The sequence below is a fragment of the Narcine bancroftii genome, chromosome 3, assembly GCF_036971445.1.
Source record: "Narcine bancroftii isolate sNarBan1 chromosome 3, sNarBan1.hap1, whole genome shotgun sequence".
Taxonomy (NCBI): domain Eukaryota; kingdom Metazoa; phylum Chordata; class Chondrichthyes; order Torpediniformes; family Narcinidae; genus Narcine; species Narcine bancroftii.
The window spans coordinates 230,791,192-230,802,689 of record NC_091471.1 but is presented as its reverse complement, the minus strand read 5'-3'; positions in this window follow the sequence as shown (position 1 = coordinate 230,802,689).

The following is an 11,498-nucleotide window of genomic DNA, read 5'->3' as shown; positions in this document are numbered from 1 at the left end:
CATCACATTGACAAGCATGGTGTCGGAGGTGGGATGGCGAGCGTCCTGAGCTTGAGGCTTCCCGGTCGCCTTGTAGCACCACGTTGGTGGATTCAGATGGCCCGATCCACTCATCCTTGAGGGTGTTAGAAATAGATGTACCTTCACAGAAATTGCTCGAGACAAAAATTGAGAACAAAGAACATTTATTAAAAAACAATGCAAAGTTGGGTGCTTCCCCTTACCATGGGATGGGAATACACACATACACTGGGGCTCACCCAACCTTACATTCTTCTGCCTCCTGGAGAGGTTTGGCTTTAGGAAATCCTGCCTGCCTACGTGCTGTTTCTGTACACTTGGAGGACCAGGGGGTATCCTGTTGGTGTTATCATCTCATTGCCCTTATTCACAACCCTGTCTTTGTTCTAATTTACACCTTCCCGACCCTCAGGGCTGTGTCCTCTTCATATGTAGAACTGGCTAATACTGTCTAAGGCTTACTAATTACATATGCAAACCTGCTAATTCTATCTGGGGCTAGAAGACCCTTATCTCATTCATACTCAGACTGATTCTGCTTCCTGCATTCTAATATTCATGTCTTATCCTGTTCATACTGGCTTTATTCATTTACCCATGTATCAATTTTAGTTTCTTCATTTTCATATTTTTATATCAGTTGTACTAATCTCTCACAAGGGTAACGTTGCTGAGAATTGGCGTATTTTCGGACAAGAGCATATAATAGATTTATCGCGACGAGGCTTGGTGACAAGCCTGCCTGCACCAAAACGTACATTTTATTAAATTTTGCAGGTCCGGAAGCCATAGAGAGGGAGATATCATTCGTTTCTACGTGAAGTGTGCGAAGAGGAGCAGATTCTCAGTCCAGCAGGATCAAGAGAGGCCCCTGGGGGCTTGAAAAAGAAATTTTAAGAAATGTGCAATATCATGATAGAAAGGCACAAATTTAATACAAAAGATCAAAACCCTGGCGAACCAATCATAAGTCAGCGATTTAAAGATCAGAGCAAAGACCTGCAACTTCGGAATGTTCTGCGAGGAATTAACCAGAGACATGCTGGTCTGTGGCATTTATAATGACAGCACAAGGAAGGTGCTTCTGCACAACAGTGACACTGCTAGTGGAAACCATCTCTACCTGTCTGATTTATGAAATGACTGAGGAGAATAGTAAGACGTTAGCCTCTCCACAGCAGCCTACCACGAGCATTGATGTAGCCCAGGTGGGATCTGCAAAGAAACCATGGCTGGAGAACAGGAAGAAGCCGGCCAGACCAAACCACATCATTGTCCATTATAGAGTGCAACAACTGCCGAGGTGACCACGCAGTCGAGCCTGCAGAAAGTGGAACCAGTTCAAAAGATCCTGCAGATCCAGACAGTAGATCAATACCAGGCCTAGAGCTAGAAGGACGATTGACCCACTGGATCCTGAACAGGATGAAAACAACACAAAAGAAACATATTTCGTCGGATGGCAGTGAACTCTCTGGAGACACAGATTAGGGGAAACAATGAAGCTTTTGTAACCATAAAGGTCAATGGCAAGGCATCGGAAATGAAGGTCGACACAGGAGCCAAGTGCAACGTCTTGTCAGAGAAGACATTGTCGACTAATAAAAGGGGAACAGATCAAGTCATGCATCAAGTCAACAAGTCTCATGGCATACGGGGGGCAGCATGATCAAAACCATTGGGATGGTAAAGCTGCAGTGCTATCTACAAGGTTAGTTACATTTACAGATATTTTTCATTGTCCATGAGGATGTTCTGCCTTGGCTTGGCCTAAGAATGCGAATATAGCGCTTTCATTTCAGAAGAGCTTGGGTGGCTGCCAGTATTGTATTCCATGAGGCTTGACCCGGACTTAAGACCTATGGTTCGTCCGGTGCATTGCATACCTGTGGCTGAGCTGGACAGAATGCAGGAGTTGGGTGTAATTACTCCGGTTTCATAGCCGAACGAGGAGCCGCCAACAAGGATGGGCAAGAAATCCAGATATGCATTAACCCGCAGGACCTCGACACAGCCCTAAAGAGACCACACCATCCGATGCGGACCGTGGAAGAGGTTACTGCACAAATGGCTGGCGCCACCATATTCTCAGTCCTAGACGCCAAGAACTCCTTTTGGAGTTAATCATCATTACTGACTACATTCAGCACTTTTTTCGGTTAGTACAGATCTCTGCGAATGCCGTTTGGAATTAATTTGGCCAGTGAAGTGTTCCAGAGATCTGTTCCAGGAACACGTTTTTGCCGGGTACCCCTGTGTCATGATAGTCGATGACATACTCATGGGTGGGAAGAACGTAGAGGAACACGATGCCAATTTAAAGTGCTCAACGGTGCCAGAAAGGTGAACCTGAGGCTCAACCCCCCTCAAGTGCAGGTTCCGGCTGAACCAGGTGGGCTACGTTGGCCACGTTTTTTCCAATGCAGACCCCTCAAAAACTAAGGCAATCAGTGAGATGCCGGTGCTGGGGGACATTGCAGCCCTACAGAGGTTTCTTGGTATGGTTAACTACCTGGACAAGTTCATCCCAAACTCAAGGGAACTCACGGCTCTATTGAGACAGCTTACGCAAAGGATGTGGAGTGGACTGGGCACAAGCGGTAACAGAATGCTTTCGACATTTTAAAGAAGCATGTCATGCCCATCGGTTTTGTCATATCATGATGTCAGAAAGCCAGTAATACTGACCTGTGACGCCTCGCAGTATGGGCTTGGCGCGGCATGCTTGCAAGATGGAAAGCCAGTGGCCTATGCTTCGAGGTCACCCAATGATACAGAGACCAGGTATGTGCAAATCGAGAAAGAATTGTTGGCGGTGGTTTTTGCCTGTGTGATAGAATATTTGGGCTCGTGACATCTGTTCCAAGTTTAAGGACTAGATGTATGGTAAGCCAGTGACCATAGAGACTGATCACCAAACCCTGGTCACAATATAGAAGAAGCCCATACACACAGCTTCAGCAAGGTTACAGAGGATGACGCTCAGGCTTAAGAAATACAATATCACCCTGGTATACAAGTGCAGAAAGGAAATACATCTGTCTCATGCCCCCAGAGACTCCACTGTCCCACTGGTTGACGAGGAGGAGAATTTTGACATGACAGTCACTCACATATCCCCATCTCACCTGGAGGAGTGAAGGAGACACTTGGCAGATGCCGCTACTTCAAAGACCCTTGGCACGTTCACCAACGGTGGTTGGCCGAATAAGCAGCGCAGTCTGCCACCAGTGGTGCACCCCTACTTCCCGTTCCGTGACAAGCCACTCATCCAGGAAGGGATCGTAATGAAAGGCCAGAGAGCTGTGAATTCCCAACCCGCTCCAGAAGACATACATCAAAATTCTGCACAGAGGGCATCCGGGAGCAGCGGCAACAAAATGGAGGGCAAGGAACATCTCTTCTTGGCCTGGGATGACCAAGAGGTGCAAAATTGCACTAAGCCACACCAGGAGAAGGATCTATTACAGCTTCATCTGGTTCCAGACTTACCTTGGACAACTGTGCCAAGTGATATTTTAGAGTGGGGATGTCAGTGTGAAAAATGGTTGAAAGTGATTAAACTCGCACCATTTTGTGAAAAGTGATGGAATGCAAAGTATGTAGATAAAAGCTTGAGAGTAGACAGTACTGGCTAGTGGGCCCCTTCTTATCAGGAGCCCCAAGGATCTGGTTCAGGCTGGTACAGTGACCTAAGGTAGTTTATAGCTAGTACTGCGCTTGCTTAATAGAGACATGAATATTAACTTGGAAGCCCTTAAGGAGGGAATGAACTAATTAACATAACATGCGATGTATGAAGAAGCAGGAACTGAGTGATACCTGGATTGATGGAAGGGAGAAGGAGAATATTGTAATGTACTAAGATTCTGATTGGAAGAAGGTAAATGAAGGTGGGGTGATATTGAGCCCGGGACTGTACAAAAGAGTGATGATTCTGAACCTCCAGACCAGGGGCACCTGACTCTGCAGACTTGAAATAAAGCTGAATCTGTTCTCCAAGACGTTGTCTCCAGAGTAGTGATTGTGAACACTTTATATTTCACAAGCTTGGGGGCTTGTCTGGGATCCTCAACTCCCACCATTTGGCGACTGGCTATCAAAGAACGAAAGGTGCACCCCACTGATTTCAGTGGTCTCTGATTTCCTTGCTTGCCATCAGCGGTTTGAACGAGTGACATCCAGACAGGAGATTCTGGAGAACAGGACCTAGGAAAGCTCCAGTAGAGTGAGTGGAACAGAATGAAGGGACTCCAGAAGGAGTGGTTCGGCCGGGGCAACTCTCGTGCACGAGACCCGGGTAAGAAAAATTGACTATTAAGTACTACTTTGGTGACCAGGATTCTGTCAGGCGTGAGTGATCTGACAGGGATATGGGTAATAAGACTACCCAAGAGAAGAAGGGACTCCAGAGTGGGGGTCCCGGGATTGACATTCCGCCCGATAGTCCGTTGGGGCGGATGTTAGGAAACTGGGGTCGGGGAAAGACCTAGGGAAAGACCAAGGAAACTATGATAAAGTTTTGTTATTACAAATGGCCTCAGACTCCGATTCTGGAGTCTTCGGTTTGATGGCCCTGACTGGGGTCAGATGAAGATTGGATATGTCAGAAATTAAATTTATTCATAAATGAAAGAAGCCCTCCAGACCCAGAGGAGTCAGATTATGCAGCGTGTTGGATCCGAGGGACCAAATTGTTTAAGGTTGCTGTAAAAACATGAGGAGGAAGACGTAACTCCCTGGGATCCTTTGAAGCACCTGCCCCCACTGTATGACAGTCAGAGGGGAGGGGAGGATCACCAGGATGCTGGTGATATTCCTCCCGGGGATCACTGATTGGTGAGGGAGCCCGTTGGAAGGGTAGAGGCCAGTGCCCCTGAGCCGGAGGAGGCAGGACAGAGGGGCACGGAAAAACCCGAGAAAAAGAGAAAGGGCAAGGTGGAAATACTACAGGATGATATAAAATCCTTTCCGTTGGAGAGAAAGGAAAAGAAAGATCAAGCCGATTGGCAAATGTTCCCTTTGAGGGAGGTTCCGATAGGAGGAGGGGCTTTGGGATTCGTCAACGTTCCTCTTACCAGTACAGGTGAGAAACTTTAAAAAGATGAAAAGTCTCTTAGAAGACCCCCAAGACTTGGCTGAACAGTTGGATCAATTCTTGGGACCTAACATATATACCTGGGGTGAAATGCAATCGATATTAGGAACTTTATTCACTGCAGAAGAAAGACAAATGGTCCGGCGGGCAGGAATGAGAATTTGGGAGAGAGACCACCAGGCGGCTGCCGCAGAAGCTAAATTTTCAATTGTTAAGTCAGACTGGGACAAGAAGCAGGAGGAGGGAAGTAGGAATATGCGGGATTTAAGAGATCTAATAATAAAAGGAATTAGAGAAGGCTGGCCATTGGTCGGTTGGTCGGGATGATGAATTCATTAAAGATTGGAAAGTGGTGCCTGTTAGCGCAAGAAAGGAGATAGGCTTGCAGGTTGACAAACTAACGCTGTAAGCGAAGGGGGGGACAGTAAACCTATGGATGTCCTCCAGAAAGAATATGCATATAGAAAGGAGCAGGACAGGAAAAATCAGGAAAGGAAAAAAAAGCAAAGGGTAGGCAGGAGAAGCCTCCTGGACAGGAGGATAAACAAAGACTACGTAGTCAAATGGAAGTCCTAAGGCTGATGGAGGAGGGAGAGACAAGTGACCACGAGTACTCCTAGCCAGACCAGGTCATTTTGGACTGGTCAACCTACTTGTGATATGCTCCAGTCTTTTAGTTAATAAAAGCCTTGGTTTGGATCAACAAGTCTTTGGTTCTTTCGACACACACTACAGGGGGTCTGTGTGAAGTATAAAGACAGGGAGACAATTCAAGATCTGATTCTGGTTCCTCAAGCTGGGGTGAATCTGATGGGATGAGATCTGCAAATTAGACTAGGTGTCGGTACTGCTCTAGTGGAAGGATGTATAATGGTGAAATTGTACCCATTGAGGGAAGAGGATATCCAGGACATTGGGGACTGTGTCTGGGCCGGAGAGAGAAACAGGGGAGGACTGCAAATAACCCCACTCAAAATAACCCTAAAGGAGGGGTTCCAGCCAGTACGGGTGAAACAATATTCTATTTCGGTAGAAGGATGAAGAGGCCTTCAGCCGGTGATTGAAAATTTGCTGTGAGATAGAATGCTAGAAAGTTGTATGTCTCCTTATAACACCCCTGTCCTCCCTGTACGGAAAACGTATGGGACTTTCTACTTGGTCCAGGATCTACGAGAATTAAATAAGATTGTTCAGACACGACATCCAGTAGTCCAAAGCCCCTATTACATATTGAATCGAATTCCCCTGGAACAGAAGTGGTTTAGTGTTGTAGATTTGAAAGATGCTTTTTAGAGTTGCCACTAGGATGAGAATAGTCGGGACTTGTTTGCATTTGAGTGGGAGGAACCTCACTCAGGAAGAAAACAGCAGTATCGATGGACAGTCCTCCCCCAAGGGTTTACAGAATCTCTTAATCTATTTGGACAAGTTTTAGAGCAAGTAAGAAGAACACTCAAGCACTCTGGGAACACAGTTAATACAGTATGTAAGACAATCTGTTGATTTCAGGAACAAAGGAAAATGAAGTTCGTGAATCCACTATTGAGTTGCTAAACTTCTTAGGAGAGAAAGGGTTAAGAATTTCTAAGAACAAACTGCAATTCGTCGAACAGGAAGTAAGGTATTTGGGACACTTGATTAGCCAAGGGAAAAAGAGAATCGGACCTGAACGAATTGCAAGTATCACTGGTCTGCCTATACCTAAAAATCAGAAGGAGATAAGGAAGTTCCTTGGATTAATTGGGTATTGCCAGATGTGGATAGATAAATATGCACAGAAAGTCTGATTCTTGTATGAAAAACTAAGTAGAGAAAAAGAAAATGTGGAGTGGAACCTAGAGGAACAGCAGGAATTTAATCGCTTGGAGAAAGACTTGATTAATGCTCTGGTCCTGGCTTTGGTTGATATTAATCAACCTTTCCACTTGTTTGTAAATGTGGGAAAAGGGATAGCTTTGGGAGTGCTAGCTCAGAAAAGAGGAGGCTAGAGGCAACCTGTGGCATTCCTCTCAAAAATGTTGGACCCAGCGTCACGAGGGTGGCTGGAATGCATTCAAACAGTAGTAGCCACGGCAGCATTAGTGGAAGAAAGCCGAAAATTTACCTTTGGAGGGAGTCTGGCTGTATTCACTCCCACACTGTCAGAACCATTTTAACTCAGAAGTCTCACAGACTCGAGAATTTTAAAGTATGAGCCAATCTTAATGGAGAAAGATGACTTAACTATTTGTACAGATAAAAGTCTGAACCCTTCACAGTTCCTGTACTCGTCAGGAGAAGATAAAGAACCAGAGGACTCAGGGCATGACTGTAGCGAGGTGGTCAAGCTGCAAACGAAAAATTGAGATGACTTAGAAGAGGAGCCCCTCTCAGAAGGACAACGGTGGTTCATAGATGGATCGTCAAGCTGTATAGATGGGAAGAGTTACAGTGGATATGCTATCGTTGATGGAGTTACTGGAACCAAAGTGGAAACTGGTCGTCTGCGTGGCAGCTGGTCCGCTCAGTCCTGCGAGTTGTATGCCCTAATGAGAGCCCTGGAACTGTTGGAAGGGCAGGAAGGTACCATATATACAGATTTGAAATATGTGTTTGGAGTGGTACACACACTTGGGGAAATTTGGAAAGAACGAGGGATGATTACAGCAAGAGGAAAAGAACTAGCTCATGAGCAACTAATTGAAAAGACTTTAGAAGCATTAATCAAACCAGAAAGAATTCCCATAGTACATGTACCAGGACATCAGAAGGGGAACTTACCGATAGCTCTTCTCAGAATTCAGACCGCCCCACGACAAACATTAGAATATCCCTTTACGAGATGTTGTTTGGACTCCCATATTTGGGGTGTGTAGAAGGAATACCTACAGTCAAAAGTAATGATGTGTTTTTAAGGAACTATTTACTGGCAATCTCTCATTCTCTTGCAGATTTAAATGCTAAGGGTCTGCTGGTGCAGAGCCCTCCTCTGGATTTCCCTGTCCACTCTGTGAATGCTGGTGACTGGGTCCTGATCAAATCGTGGAAAGAAGAAAAGTTTCAGCCCCGGTGGAACGGATCATATCTGGTACTGTTGACCACAGAAACAGCGGTCCAAATGAAGGAAAAGGGGTGGACACATGCTTCAAGAATAAAGGGACCAGTGATCCCACCACCAGCCAAAGAAGGAAGGAAAGAGGAGTAAAAAGGGACAGAAAAGAAAACTACAATAATGAAACTTTTACGCTTACTATTTCAATTTGTACTTATACATATCATAGTTTTGCGTGTTGAACCTAAAAATTCTTTTATCTCTCTATGTACTAATTATGCTAAGAACCAAAATCAAACCGATTGTTGGGTATGTGCGAAAATACCACACCATGGCAAGTCAGGAGTCTCCTTAATATCTGTCCCTCCCTCCCTACACGAATTATTTGATATATATACCTTGCCCAGCAACAGTGATCCAACCACTGAAGATAAATACAAAGGGTGGTCTATACGACCAAAACCAACAAGGTCAGTAACTACTCAGTCTGGAGTGTGGCTCCCTTTTGAGGAGGGACTTAAGAATATAACTTTTCTCTGTAATATAAATTGATCTTCTCCATTCCAACTAGGAGTTTCCAATTGCATACAGAATTGGACCGTCACACAAATGAGAATTCCGCAGCCTGTAAATGGCACATATTGGGTGTGTGGATGTAAAATTTATTCATGGTTACCCGGGGGAAAGGAATGGTGGAATCGGACAAAGGGGTTTAAATTGACCCCCACACCTAAAGGTGGGAGTGGATGTTGTTACCTGCTCTACTTAATTCCCCATGTCCGCGTTCTTAACCAGCTACCTGTACTAGTCTCGTCCCATGGGCAAAGCAAAAGAAAGTGAACAATAATGTGTTTAATCAGAAATACACGGTAAAGAGAAAAAAGGAGGAATTGTGAAAAATGGTTGAAAGTGATTAAACTCACACCATTCTGTGAAAAGTCATGGAATGCAAAGTATGGAGGTAAAAGCTTTTTTTAAAATTTTTTTTATTTTTCACACCATAAACCACATTGACCAAGATACATACATTTTCCTTTTCAAATATATACAGTGTCATTTTCTCCCATCCCACCCTCCCTACCTCCCCCCCATTCATTTAAAGTACAAAATCTAAAATACATTAAACCCGTCAAACAATGTTGTCACAAAATTGGTCCCTTAGAAAATCAGAGCGGAAAACTGTGTGTGGAGCCTAGAGAAATGGGGGAGATATTGAACAGTTTCTTTTCTTCGGTATTCACTAAGGAGAAGGATATTGGGAGATGTGAGATAAAAAAAAGCAAATTGGGTAAATATGGAGAATATAGAGATTACAAAAGGTGTAGTTTTAAGGCTTTTGAAGAATATAAAGGTGGATAAGTCTCCGGGACCAGACGGGATCTTCCCCAGGACATTGAGAGAAGTGAAGGAGGAAATAGCAGAGGCTCTGGCGGTAATTTTCCAAATGTCATTAGATATGGGGATAGTGCCGGAGGATTGGCGCATTGCGCATGTGGTTCCGTTATTTAAAAAGGGTTCAAGGAGGAAGCCTGGTAAGTTTGACGTCTGTGGTAGGTAAATTAATGGAGAAAATTCTTAGAGATAGTACTTATAAACATCTGGATAGACAGGGTCTGATCAGGAGCACTCAACATGGATTTGTGGGAGGAAGGTCATGTTTGACCAATCTGATTGAATTTTTTGAAGAGGTGACTAGGAATGTGGATGAGGGTAGCGCAGTGGATGTTGTCTATATGGACTTCAGTAAGGCCTTCGATAAGGTACCACATGGAAGGTTAGTTAGGAAGGTGCAGTCTTTAGGTATAAATTTTGAGATAGTCAAATGGATTGAACATTGGCTGAAAGGGAGAGGCCAGAGAGTGGTAGTGGATAATTGTCTGTCAGGTTGGAGGCCGGTGACCAGTGGTGTGCCTCAAGGATCTGTATTGGGCCCATTGTTGTTTGTTATATACATTAATGATCTAGATGATGGGGTGGTGAATTGGATTAGTAAATATGCAGACGATAGGTGGAATAGTGGATAATGAAGAAGGTTTTCAAGGATTGCAGAGGGATTTGGGCTGCTTAGAAAAGTGGGCTGAAAAATGGCAGATGGAATTTAATGCTGATAAGTGTGAGGTGCTTCATTTTGGTAAGAAGAATCAGAATAGGACATACGTGGTAAATGGGAGAGCATTGAGGAATACAGAAGAGCAGAAAGATTTAGGAGTAATGGTACATCGTTCCCTGAAGGTAGAAACTCACGTGAATAGGGTGGTGAAGAAGGCTTTTAGTATGCTGGCCTTTATCAATCATTGCATGGAATATAGGAGTTGGGAGGTGATGTTGAGATTGTATAAGACGTTGGTGCGGCCTAATTTGGAGTTCTGTGTGCAGTTCTGGTCGCCTAATTATAGGAAGGATATAAACAGAGTGGAGAGAGTGCAGAGAAGGTTTACCAGAATGTTACCTGGGTTTAAGCATCTAGAGTATAGGGAGAGATTGGACAGATTAGGTCTTTATTCTTTGGAGCGTAGAAGGTTGAGAGGGGATTTGATAGAAGTATTTAAGATTATGAAAGGGATAGACAGATTGGATGTGGATAGACTATTTCCGTTAAGAAGAGGAAAGATTAAAACAAGAGGACATGAGTTAAGAATTAAGGGGCAGAGGTTTAGAGGTAACATGAGGGGGAACTTCTTTACTCAGAGAGTGGTAGCCGTGTGGAATGATCTTCCGGGAGAAATAGTGGCGGCGGAGTCAATTGTATTATTTAAGAAAAGGTTGGACAGGTATATGGATGAGAAGAAGATGGAGGGTTATGGGCATTGTGCAGGGAGGTGGGACTAGAAAGGGGTGTTTGGTTCGGTGCGGACTAGAAGGGCCTAATGGCCTGTTTCCGTGCTGTAATTGTTATGTTATGTTAAATTATCTTCCAATTTCCAGGTTGACATAATACATTTTTTTGCTACGGCAAGAGCTATCTTAACAAATCTTTTTTGTGCACCATTCAAATCAGGTCCAAATTCTTTGTTTTTTATGTTACTTAGGAGGAAGATCTCTGGTTTTTTTGGTATATTGTTTTCTGTAATTTTATTTAATATCTGGTTTAGATCTTCCCAAAATTTATCTACTTTCTCACATGTCCAGATTGCATGAATTGTTGTTCCCATTTCTTTTTTACAACGAAAACATCTGTCAGATACTGTTGGGTCCCATTTATTTAACTTTTGAGGGATAATGTATAGCCTGTGTATCCAGTTATATTGTATCATACGTAACCTCGTGTTTATTGTATTTCTCATCGTTCCAGAACATAACTTCTCCCATGTTTCCTTCTTTATCTTTATATTTAAATCTTGTTCCCAT